Source organism: Cnephaeus nilssonii (genome assembly GCF_951640355.1).
Source record: "Cnephaeus nilssonii genome assembly, chromosome: 2".
In the NCBI taxonomy this organism is placed as follows: domain Eukaryota; kingdom Metazoa; phylum Chordata; class Mammalia; order Chiroptera; family Vespertilionidae; genus Cnephaeus; species Cnephaeus nilssonii.
In genome coordinates this window covers 89,405,206-89,418,985 of record NC_137073.1, presented here as the reverse complement: position 1 = coordinate 89,418,985, position 13,780 = coordinate 89,405,206, and positions in this window count along the sequence as shown.

Sequence of the window (13,780 nt, the reverse complement as noted above, 5' to 3'; positions counted from 1 at the left end):
TGATGCTGAAGTGCTGGAGGCTCTCAAATGTTAGGCTAAGTGGTTTGGAATTTACTTGTCCCCAAGGCAGAACTGTTGAAGATTTATGGATCTGGAGTGCCCCAGAAGAGAATGACCCAAAATGGTGTTGAAGTTTCAACACTTGTCCAACAACTTGGTCGGAAAGCTCTAGAATTATTCCAATGATGGAAAAATGAACCCTTTGTAAGCCTCTGCCATGAGGGTATTAAAGAATGTATCCTCGACCCTGACTTTGACAGTAAATGCCATTTTATAAGGTGTTTGCACTGTCCCTTTTGAAGTCATGAAGAATTACATACTAAATAGGTGTGGATTAAATACATGTGTCTAGTCTGAAAATAATTGTCTACTCAGCCCTGGTAGAATGATTGATTGGTGGTTGCTTTTGTTTTGGAGCCTTTTCCCCTCACTTTGAGTATGAAGGAGATTACGATGAAACCCAATGAGATGGAAAGATGTGCTTTCCATTCATCTGTAGACCGTGCAGCCAATATCAATTACTGTTATTAATTAAAGTTAATCAATTCAATCATTAATTTCTTGAGTCATTGGCAATAAAACACATACCAATGTGTATTTGCCAAAATGATTTGCAATATCAGTGAAAACAGTAACTCAGTAATTAAATACAAAGAAACTCCATTAATTTGTATTGCTTTTACTTACCAAAGCAGTTAATTACAAAGTAGCATAATTAGTCAGAAGTCAATGCAAATCAAATATAAGCAGCAGTGAGAAGGATGCCCAAGAAAGGGTATTACAAAGTCATTGCCAAGAAGCCAATTATTGATATTAATGTTTAGTGATCTAGTTTGTGGCCAACAAGGGTTCTCCTACTACTTATCTCATACAAATACTAGAAAGAATAGCTAATGATAATAATAATAATTGGAAAGCACTATATAAAGGCAAATTTTCTTTATAATACTTGAAAAAATAACAATAACCACTTATTGTATTAAAAGCAAAATTGTAAACCAAGAAGAAGGTATTGGTAGTATTACAAAAATCAAAATGACCATTTAAATTACTTTGGATTATTCAGACTTTATTCCTGAAAGTCCACCTGCTTCACAGGAGAGAAGTTATCACATGGCAGGTGATATAGCTCCCTTAGGGTCCTTCAGCTTCATCCTCTCCCAGGACCCTGGCTGAAAAAGGATGGCATGGATCCACTAACCCTGTGGTCGGCAAACTGTGGCTCACGAGCCACATGTGGCTCTTTGGCCCCTTGAGTGTGGCTCTTCCACAAAATACCACAGCCTGGGCGAGCCTATTTTGAAGAAGTGGTGTTAGAAGAAGTTTAAGTTTAAAAACTTTGGCTCTCAAAAGAAATTCTAATCGTTGTATTGTTGATATTTGGCTCTGTTGACTAATGAGTTTGCCGACCACTGCACTAACCCAACCACAGAAAACTGTGGTCAGCTCTAGCCAAAATATGAAAACTAATTCTAGGGCAGGACCTTAAGTAGACAGGAACTAGAGGGGACTCAAGCCTTTAGAGAAGGAAACCATGCCTCGGGGTTAAGAAATCTGTAACTCTGCCGGGACAGGTATGTCATAAGCTGAAAGGAAATGGGCACTTTCTTAACCTAGTACAAAAAAAATGGAAGCTTTAAAAAATTTGAAAAATACACATTTTTATAACATAACATTTGAAATTTAATAATTTGTAAATCCCGAGATATCATAAGCCAATAAGTAGAAAGATGGTTTTAATGAACTGACACCAAAGTCATAAATATGTTCAATCTATCTAACATGTCTTGATATCCTTCTGATATAGGAAATCTATCCCCATCCTAAAGATGAGGAAGTTGAAGCACAGAGAGGGAGGTCATTATTCAAGGCAGCACAGTTCCTGAGAGGCAGAGCTGAAATGCAGCCCTCTCAGTGGGGCTCCTAAACCCAGTTTAACCAATGCACTCTATTTAAAAAGTATAAAGAGCTTTACAAATCATCTAACAAGGACAAACAACTCAAAGACAAATGGGCAAATATTGAAATCCCAAATCCTGAGAAGAGCAAATTTAAATAGTTCATAAACATAAAAGAAGATCAAATTCACCAACACCAGGGCAATACAGATTAGCCTAAAAAGGAACTCTCACTTTGCACACATCTCAATGGCAAAAACTAACAGAGAGCTGGGGGAACCACTTCTAGGGGAGGTGCCTCCTATGGCCATGGCTATTAGAGTTGACAAGACAGTATCTGTCTCCCCAACAATCTCCCTCTTGGGAACCCATTTCACAGACAGGATCATAGAAATTTTGTAGGTACATCTGGACAAAGATATTATTTTGAGGTGACAAAATTGATAACCACTTACTTGCCTATCAGTAGGGAACCACTGATGGTTGAATAATGGGTTGCACCCACTGCAGGGGTTAGTATGAAGTTATTGAAAAGAATGCACCAGCAATGGTGAGCTTCAGAACATGTAGAGCACATTTTACTTCTGTAAAACAAATAATTCCTGATTTGTATGTGTTTGTGTGACTAAGTAAGGATGCATATAGTATGTTATAACCTGGTTTCTCAGGTGGGAGAGGGCTGCCATGCTCCTTGTGGAGGGGAGAGAATTGGGAAGAAAAGGAGAGAAAGGGACAAGAAAAAAGGAAAAGACTGCACTGTAGAGTAACAATATAGTCCAACTTATGTAACTTAAACCTGTGTGCCTGTGAAGACATTTTTAAAATAGCGCTCATGTTAGATGTATATCTACCCCTTTCTATCCACTGACTGAAAGAAATACCCCTAATAAATGAACAAAACAAGGTATTGACTAATGTGAATAATCTATAATAATAAAAACATAATATGCTAATTAGACCAGACAGCCAAATGACCTTCCAGATGTCCTTCCGGACGAAGCCTGGGCCGTGAGGGCCAAGGCAAGCCACCGTGGCTGCGAGGGCTGAGCTCCTTGCACAAATTTCATGCATCGTGCCTCTAGTACAATTATAATTTAGAAAGAAGAAACACCCTCCCCTGTATATCTGGTTTTGCAAAGGCTATGGGGTTGGTGCACCGGAAGACAGGGCAAAGGCAGGCAGGTGGTCAAGAGAGAAAACCAGCTTTTCATTTCTTATTCCACCTGGTATAACCAGGCACACTCATTTTGTAATTTCAAAATAATAAAGACACATTTTAAAAGAAAAAAGTCAAGACTCACATTTCAAAGTCGTAACCATGAAATGCCCCCCATGACTTATCTAACCTCTTATTTCTTAGTCAAAGTGGACTTGAATAATTCTAGACGGACCCCTCATGGCTCCTCTGGCTTCACATCATTGTTTCTTACTCAGAAGGATGCCCTATGAGATGATGTGGTCATAGAGCCCAAAGGAGCTGCCCCACTGGGGTGTGGCCGCCTAGGCTCAGGGCAAGAGGACCTGAGCTCCAGCAGGTGGAGTAGACACTATGGAAACTTAATGGCCAGAGAAAGAAACCCCCTGGAAAAGCTGGTTCTCTGAGATGCTGACAGTTGCAATGCAGACGTGAAGTGGGAGAGGTTGGCACCCTAGAACATGTGGGAAGAAAAATACTTAAGACTACTAAAGTCACAGAACAGAGATATTTTTTAAACTATAAGTTTACATTTTAATGACAGTAACTCCAGCTAGAAAACTGTGGAAATTCTATAACTCATAAAAAAGCAAACTTTGCTTCAAGTCTCCCTGTTTTTTTTCTAGGCACATGAATTCCAGACATTGGATTCTCTTATCAGGGTTACTCTGCCTGAAATTTGGGCAAAGCAGGAGAAACTTTTGGTGTCACAGCTCTGGAGACCCTGGGTAGACATACTCTAGAGAGGGGACATCTTGAGAAAGACAGCCTGTCTGATCTTGCAGCTCTGAGCAGATCCAAAGGACAATGCCTATTGCTGGGATCTGAGCCCAAAGATGGGTTGTTGCTTCTACCTCCTGTGTCCAGAGAGGAGGTGAGGTGGCACAGATGTCCCTGTGAATTCACCAGGATGGTTGGGTGAACTGCACCTTTGCATTTGTCTGATTGTAGCTTGTCAGCCTGTAAGAACAAGCCCACACACAGTCTCTCAGGGTCAGGTATTGATTTTCAGCCTAAATATTAAATCCATATTGAAGAAGAAATAGTGCCTAATTAACAAGGTGCCTCCCCTTTCCTCTTCATCTTCTGGAATACTAAAGGTACCATAGCACACTTACTTTCTGCTGTCTGTACTGCCCAGTGAGGCTCACCTGAATTCTCTGGTGATCCTATATTTCATGCCTGGAAGCTGGAGGGCCACCCAACCTGTTACACGTTCATATACATGTATTATTTTCTTAAATAAGAAAAAATCCCAGATTTTTATAATTAGATTTTCTTTTCATTTGGCATGAAAATTTAATGTATATAATAAAAGGCTAAGCGACCATTATGGTGGAATGACCAGAACGACCAGTTGCTATGATGCTCACTGACCACCAGGGGGCAGATGCTCAACGCAGGAGCTGCTCCCCTGGTGGTCAGTGCACTCCCACAGGGGGAGTGCTGCTCATGCAGAAGCTGAGCCCAGTGGCAGTGATGGGAGCCTCTCCTGCCTCCACTACAGGCGGTTGGTAAGGAGTGAGGGGTACCAGAATTTGAGAGCCCCAGACTGCAAGAGGGCGCAGGCCGGGCTGAGGGGACCTCCCCCCACCCCCCGCCGCCAGTGCATGATTTTTATGCACTGGATTTCTAGTATACAATAATATTCACTTGTAATGTCTAATATACAGAAGACATTGACCACAACTGATTTTACATACACGTACACACCACTCACATGCAGACACACACACACACACACACACACACACACACACACTTTTATCTTTGATGTTAGCTCTTATTCCAGACACAGTAGCCTATTTCTATACTGCTATTGAATGTTGACCTAAAGACATTCAACAGACCTAGCCTGATCCTCTCCCAGGAGTGACAGAGGCCCTGGGCCAACTGTAATATTTGCCCCCATAGCTATGATTTAAAAAAAAAAAATCAATCCCTCCCAGCACTGGGTCTTTCTCCTGGGTTGTTAACAGGCGGTGGAGGAGGCAGTCATTGCGTCTGCATGTAAATCAAGTACAGATGGAAGGCACGGAGGTTCAGAATTACCGCTGGGGCACAAAGGGGCCCGTGCACACATTACCCAGTGCTTTACATTGTGTGCATGGGGCTGCCTATGTGAACCTCTTTGGAGGTTTTCCACTCTAAAGGCCAGAGGGGCCTCCGCTTCTGAGATAAAGGAGGAAGCTGGCTCCCTTCAGCTCTCCTTCTGTTCTCCATTGGGGAGCCCTGTGATTTGCATTTTAGATGTAAATTAATGTAAATCAGCACTATTTTCAGATGAAACCCTACCACTGAGAAGGATCTGCAGTCATTCTTTAATGCCAGTGGGCATTTGATCCCTACATAATTTCTGGGCATATGGGTTAAGCCTGTGGTAAGGGTAGTGCACTCAGAGTGGGCATGCAGGGTGATTGACCCATATTTTGCCACAAGGACAGGAAAATCTAATTATAATGCCTTTTCCAGCATCTGAGACAAGCCAGGCTGAATGCCAACCCAGCTAGTTGGCTGGAGTGTGGCCATCCATTACCTTCCTCGTACTGGGCCAGTGACACCGTCTTTTAGCCTTTCGTCCAAAGCAAACACCTCGCCTCTGGCCAGTTTATTGCCAGTTGATGACTTTGGTTTCAATAAAGCAAGAGAAGGAACAAAAATCAATCCAAATAAATCACTGCTCACAGGCAGACCTGGCCACCTGGCTGTGTTCCTATGAATGACAGATGTATCATTCTGATGACTACATCTATATGAATAGGAAAGCCCTGAGCAGAAGACTTTATGAAGCAAAAAGTCGCAGCATGCAAGTCATTGAAAAAATAGATGCTGCTAGGATGCACCAGGTCATGGCTCTGACTGGGTGTTAAGAAAACAAAGGCAGAGAAGGTTCTTCTGAAGGCTGAGAGTGCAGGGTATTGGAAGACAACCGTTTTCTGTCATTGCATGGATTTAGATAAATGTCAAAAAAAGGTCACAGAGCCAGGGAAAGCATTGTCTATAAGGCAGGATCTGAATATAGATGGAGTGCAAAGAGGCTCCTTGTGCATTTCTGTAAGGAGTGTGTGATGAAAGCATCCTGAGGAAGATGCAGGGGAAGGGGCAGTGGTCCCAGCAGGGAGAGGTTATGGGGTCTTCAGTGCCTCGTGGATGGAGTGAACTAGGCAGCGTCTCAGATGTTCTGCTGGGGGTGGGGGGGATTGGCAAGGAATTTTGAATAGATGGCCTGCACTATCTTGATAATACTAGGAGAAGTAATTCAGATGACTGAAAAGAATCAAGAACCTTTTTCATGTTTTTTTACCCCTTATAATGTTTATAAATCTATTATTACATTTAAACTACTTTTGAAATATGAATGGATCATTCTTGCTGATTTTTCACTTTCCTTCTGTTTTAGGAAATTTTGGGGGGTGGTCATTTGAAACAGAGTTTGTTTTTCCTTCTAACTATTGTTCTGCCTCCAATTTCAGTGAGGTGGCCAGCAGACTCCCCTGGGTGTGGCAGCAAGGTCTGTGCATCTGTAGGGACCCTGCCAGCATCTCTCAGGCCAAGTCAGATGAGCAGTAGGAGGTGGGCAGAGATTAATTAGCACAAAGAGCCAGCTCATTAGTGGTGAAGGGGGGTCTGCCAGGAAGCGGAGGAGGCAGTAGCCCCTTTAAAAAAAAAGAGACAAGGGGAATTAGTGATGAATCGGTATTAAAATACAGACTGAAAGGCTTCAGCTAAACCATTATACTCATTCCCATAATGAGAGGCCAATAAATAGAAGTGTCTCACAGGAGAGTCCACACATTGAGTGCAAGGGACAATGTAGGGAGGGTCCTCAGAGAGCAGTGACGATGGTTTCCGGGCCTTAAAAAATGTGAATTTGAGGAAAAGATCGAATTGGATGATTTAGTCAAGTGATGTAATAACCATTTTTCAGAATAAAAGGAGCTGTTATGCTGAAGGTGGTGACCAGCTGTCCCTTCTCTGCAGTGAGGCTGCAACAAAAGAGAGTACACTGAGTGTGCAGCAGGAAGGATGGCCTGTGGAGTGAGTTGGGGGGGACTGCATGGTGGGGGTGACTGTCTCAGCTTACAAAAGTTGTGAGGCCTGGAGCTAGGTCTCAGAGTGGACCGGCACAGTGCCATGCCCAGAGGAGATCTTAGGAAACACACCAACAAGGGTAGGAACTGCCCTCCAGGAGGCCTCCTGGGGAAAGTGGTGTTGCAGGGCAGAGGGATAGGGCACCCCACGGAGGTCAAGGGCTGCATTGCTCTCAGGTGCGAGGCCTCGGAGATAGTTGTCATAGCACTCTGACAGCTGACACAGGGCTGTGTGGGTGCCTGGAATCACAGCACAGCTCTCTCCACTTCCCATTACAGATGAGGCCTGCCAGTAATTATGACATTGTCACCTGTATGTCCACATCCTTCTTGCTTCTAAGACAAGGTCCAGTTCAACTCATGCTCCCTATTTTTACCTGCCAAACCTCCAGGCACACACTTCTATGTAATCTGTAATAATGTTCACAGCCCTAGGAAAACAAATACCTTAATTACAGTGAAAAAAAAAAAAAGAACCAAAGACTCATGTTGAGAATCATGTTTGAAGTAGTAAGTGCAGGGTTCTCTGATGCTAGAGGTGATGGGTACTGATTATATTAGGAATAATCTCTCTAATCTTCTGAGAACAGAGGCTGCATATTCAGCTCATGTAACGCTGCCAAGTCCCTGCCTGAAAGAGAATTCCTCCTGGGCTCTTGGTGGCTATCGCTTTCTGATGGCACTTTTTAAAAAAATTTTAATATTTCTTATTTTGGAGCAATATAATGGAAGATGAAACTTCAGCTATGGAACCTTTGCTGAGGATAGGCAGGGAGCAAATACAGCCAGCACTTGTTTTTCTCCTCTAACCCTCAGATAAATCTGAGTCCATCTCTTCTCAGAGGCATTTTAGAGGTATTTGTCCCTAATTTCTCCAGGCCTGCTCAGTAATTAATCTTCTCTGCCGTTACTAGGCATGGTCATGCTTGCTTAATGGAGGAGATGGGAACAATCAATAGATTAATCAGTGAGCCCTTTGCTATAAGATGATAGAAACTGGTCAAATATTTCTTTTGCTTGAGATTATTTTCTTTGTTTTCAGGGAGAAGTTGCAGGTCTAGGATGATGTGGTGTCAGGGGAGAGATGACAGGGGGCTGCCATAACCAGGCTGACATCTCTCATTGGTCCAAGAGCCAAGATGATAAGATCAAGGCCCACTTCCCCCTCTGCATCTTAGAGACCCTGGGAGCACCTGCAAGTTTGTCCAGGAAAAACACTTGGATCAACTTAAAAAATTAAGATATAGTTCACATATTGTAAAATTCACCAGTTGAAAGCATTATTTTAGTGTTTGTTAGTATATTCACAACCGTATCTGCTACTTAATTCCGGAGCATGTCACCACTCCAGCAAGAAACCCCAGGCCCCCTAGCAGGCAATCTCCACTCCCTCCCCAAGTCCCTGGCAACCACTAACCTACTTCCTGTCTCTATAGATTTACCTGTTCTGGGCATTTCATATAAGTACAACCATACAATATATAACCTTTGTGTAGTGCACCTTTTATTTGGCATAATGTTTTTGAGCTTTGTGATGCTTCATTTCTTTTTATGCTGAATAATATCCCATTGCATGGATCTATGACATTGTGTCTGTTCATTGATTAATGGGCATTTGGATTGTTTGCTATGAATGTTGTTACTTTGAACTTACGTAGACAGATTTTTGTGTGAACACGTATTTTCAATTTTCTTAGGCACAACATTTAGAATTGCTTGGTCATATGGCAACTTTACATTTAACTTTAGAGAAACTGCCAAATGCCTTCCACAGTGGGTGCCCCTAGTCCACTCCCAGCAGCAATTATGAGGTTTTCCATTTCTTCACATCCTGTTCACACTGGTTTTCTCCTTCTCAGATTATACCCATCCTAAGGGGGTGTGAAGTGGTATCTCATTGTGGTTTTGATTTGCAGCTCCTTAACTATTAATGATGTTGAACATCTTTTTGTGTACTTGTTGGCCACTTAGATATCTCTTTTGGATAAATGCCTATTCAAATCGTTTGCCTATATTTTAATCAGACTATTTGTGTATTTTATTATGGATTGTTTAATGTTCTTTATATATTTTGGATATAAGACCCATGTCAGATCTGTGATTTACAAATATTTTCTTCCATTCTCTAGGCAGTCTTTTTACTTCTTCAGTAGTTTCCTTTGATTTACATAAGTTTTTAATTTTGATGAAAGCTTTGGTCAACTTCAATCAAAAGGCTTAAGTTAGTGTTTCTAAACTTGTTTTCAATATTATTCCACTAAGTAGGAAATTCTATTTTATTATTATTTTTTAAATAAATCTTTTTGTTCAGATGATTACAATTGTTCCTCTTCCCCCCCGCCCATAGTTCCCCTCCACCTGGTTCCCACCCCATCCTCTGCCCTTACCCCCTCCCGCTGTCCTCATCCATAGGTGTATGATTTTTGTCCAGTCTCTTCCCGCAACCCCCACACCCCTTTCCCCCCGAGAATTGTCAGTCCACTCCCTTTCTATGCCCCTGATTCTATTATATTAACCAGTTTATTCTGTTCATCAGATTTTTTATTCACTTGATAGATGATTGGAAAAAGAAGATGTATTACATATATACTATGGAATACTACTTAGCCATAAGAAAAGATGAAATAGTAATTGATTACTTTTATTGTCTTTTTCAAACAATGGAAGGAACTTATCAGCACTTGAACTCTTCTATCCTTCCCTGCTTTATTTACTATTATTGTTTGTTAAGGTTTCATTTTGTTTTACTCCTCAAGAGACATGTTGATATAGTAAATTTTATGGAAATTATCTCACAAAAAAATGAACAGCCAGATTCAGGAGGCTGGAGGGAGAGATAGAAAATGGAAACATGCCATCCGGGCCAGATGCTTAGAAAATGATCAATGGTCTGTGTGTGTGTGTGTGTGTGTGTGTGTGTGTGTGTGTGTGTCTGCAAAATTCAGAGTCGATGGTGGTCACACCTGAATGAAACTCAGAGGCTGCATGAAATGTGAGTAAATTACCTTTTCTCTCAACATCTCGCTGAATTCCTAGGGCAAAGTTTTTAAAAAAGGGGAACCTTGCAGCATGAGATTTCTAATATTAATTTTTCAAGTCTGTAGCCATGGTGAATACTTTGAAGAATAAGTCAGACCAGTGAGGTCACAATCGTAATCTGAATATTTTCTGAATTTAAAAAGAAGGTTAATTTTTCAGTTTTATCATATAATTTGAACACATTAAAAATTATTATAAAAAATAAGAACATCAAATAAAGGAAATTAGTTTTCTTCACATTATATGAAATATATTGACCTTAAAACTCTACAATTGTTAAATACCCTTGGGTCACTATTTTTTTAAGAACACACAAAATGAAAAGTAGATTTCATTCCAGTCGCTTAATGCCCTGATTAATTACTTATGCTTAAAGGCATCCTGGTGATTGAAGTATAGTGCCCATTGATTCCCACTACGTATACAAGGCAGAGGAAGTGTACCCATGGGGTGCAATTTGAATACATCAATCCATGCAGACCCCTTTGTTGAAGCTAATCCATGCCTGACTTTCCAGACGTCAGCATTCTGACCTGTGTTCCATTTGTCTGCACTCTGGCAATAGACTATCTTCATATTTAAAATAGAAGGAATGAGAGACTCGCAGGGCTTTCACAGTCTGTTAGATTTCTCCCTGTCGACTATGCTTATCTCTTCATTCTCTTATATTTCCCAGGCCACTAGGAGAATAATGCATTGAAACCATTAGCTCTCAGACAGATAATTGTTCTCCAACCTCATTTTCAGTCTGTGAAGGGAGCTTTGTGACTCTCTCATCCCACAGACCCCAAGGCGGCTGCAGCTAACCAGGCTTGAAGCATCCATTTTCCCTTCTTCCTTGCTGTCCCTGGGGTTGACCTCATTCTCCTGAAACTGCACTTGCTGTGAGCGAGGATATCAATCCCAGGACCCCAATGTTGGCTAGCAAGGGGTCTGTATAGATCCAAACCCACCATTGTAAGGCTTTCATGGCAAAAGGGTATTCCACTACATTAGCTACTCACACAGGCTTACATCTGACACAAATTTATTTATGTATGTCTGCCTGTGTGGATGTATACATGTGTATATGTGTTTGTATGCATGCATGTATGCATAAGTATATGTGTTTGCATGTATGTGTGTGTGCATGTATATACACATGTTTTGTGGTCAGGCAGCTGATCTGCATGGAATCAACCTCACATTCTCACTTGGTTCTATTTTAGATGAACAGAAACACTAGGCAGGATTAGGTGCTCAGTATCCAGTCCCAGAAAATAATGACAGTGAGACTCTATCTGGAGCTCACAGAAGGCTCGAAGGATTCAGTGCAATAAGGAGGAAAGAGCCCTGGACCACTCTTGGTCTTGGCTTTGCTACAGACTGGTTGAATGCTCTTGGGCACAGTTATTTTACCACACGTAAAGTAGGGATAGTTCTTGTTCTTCAGAGTTGCTGAGAACTAAATGAGGTAATGTATGTCCAGGACTTGCTTAGAATATGGTGCAAAAGACTGGATGTCTGTGTTTCCCTAATACTCATATGTTGAACCCCTAATTCCATGTGGTGGTGTCAGGAGGTGGGGTCTTTGGGAGGTGCTTAGGTCATGAGGTGAAGCCCTCACTAATGGGGTTAATGCCCTTATAAAAAGAGTCCAGAGAACTAGCCATTAGAGGGTACAATGAGAAGTCGGCCATCTCCAATCCAGACAAGAACTCTCACTAGCACTCAACCATGCTGGGACCCTGATCTCAGACCTCCAGTATCTAGAACTGTGGGAAATGTTTATTGTTTATAAGCCATCCAGTCTATAATCATGTGCTATTGCAGCCCTCTAGAACTGCTACGAAATAAAGTTCTGCTGTTTTAAGCTGTCCAGTTTGTAGTCTTTTGTTTCGCCAGTGCTAGGAATATGCCTATCTTGTAGAATCCTTGTGAGCAATAAGTAATGGCTGAATACTGCCATGTTTGGTGCCTGACATATTAAATTCTCAGTAAATATGAGCTAAATACTGAACTGCGACAGTGACGCTCTCAGTTCACCTTCTTCTACATAGTCCCCGTCCCTCACCACCACACCCCAGGTGTGACCCCCCACAAATCACTGCATACATACCCCTGTCTCAGAGTCTGTTTCCATGATGAATATGATACCTTAAACTGAATATAAACCCTGCACTTTAATAAGTAAAATTAGCAGAAGTACAGGGTCAGTGGGGAACATCTGATTCTACAGAAATTTTTGTGTTTTGCATAATTAATCATTTAATGGCTCAACACTGTTTGTTTGGCAATATAAACAAATTGCTGCATTTTTGTCTACTTGGCCTCAACCTCAAAAGCATTATACTTTTTATTTAAGAAACACAGCAGATTCTCAGGCTGCAGTTCATGGCTGATTTAAGTTTTATACAGTTACATGTCACTTAACGGAAAGAATATCTTCTAAGAAATGCAGTTAGGTGATTTCATCATTGTGAAAGCATCATAGAGTGCACTTGCACAAACCTAGATGGTCTAGCCTACTACATACCAAGGCTCTATGGTACAGACTATTGCTCCTAGACTATAAGCCTGTATAGCATGTCACTATACTGAATACTGTAGGCAATTGTAATGCAAATGACAACTACCTGTGTATCAAAATATAGAAAAGCTACAATAAAAACAGGTATCTATATATGTAAAAGAGTAATATGCAAATTGACTGAACGGTGGAACAACCAGAACGACTGCTCGACCAGTTGACCAGTCGCTATGAGGTGTACTGACCACCTCTCGGTCCCTCCCCCTGGCCAGCAGGCTTTGATTCCCCGGTGGTGAACAGAGAACCAGGGGTGGGTGGCAGCAGGGGCAGGGCCAGCTGTTGGCAGCTGGGAAAGATGGCCCTGATCACAGGCCAGGTCTAGGGACCGTACCTGCGCACACATTCTGTGTGCTGGGCTTCTAGTAAAAGATAAAAATGGCACTTCCCATGAATGAAGTTTGCAGGACTGGAAGTTGCTCTGGGTGAGTCAGTGAGTGGTGAGTGATGTGAAAGTCTAGGACATTACTGTACATGACTGTAGACTTTATAAACACTTTGCACTTAGGCTGCACTAAATTTATAAAACAACATGACATTAAATAAAGCACAAGAAAAAATGATGCAATCAAGAGACATGGTAAAAATTGGATGTATGAGGTCACTTCTGTGTAACAAAGCATGCTGCTTTACAGCAAACTTTTACTTTATAAGTAGAAAGAGTAGGCTCTAAGGAAATGATAAAAAGTTATAGTACTGTAAACACATAAGCCAGTGCATAGTTATTTATTATCATTATCAAGTATCATGTCCTATACATAGTTGTAGGTACAATACTTTTATAGGTCAGCACAACAGATTTGCTTACACCAGCATCACCACAAGCATGTGAATAATGTGTTGTGCTAAGACATTTTGATAGCTACCATGTCACTAGGTAATAGGAATTTTCACCTCTACTACAACTTAATGAGACCATTGCCATCGTATATGGGGTCAGTTGTTGACTGGGATGTTGTTATGTGGTATATGACTGTATTCTCAATTATAA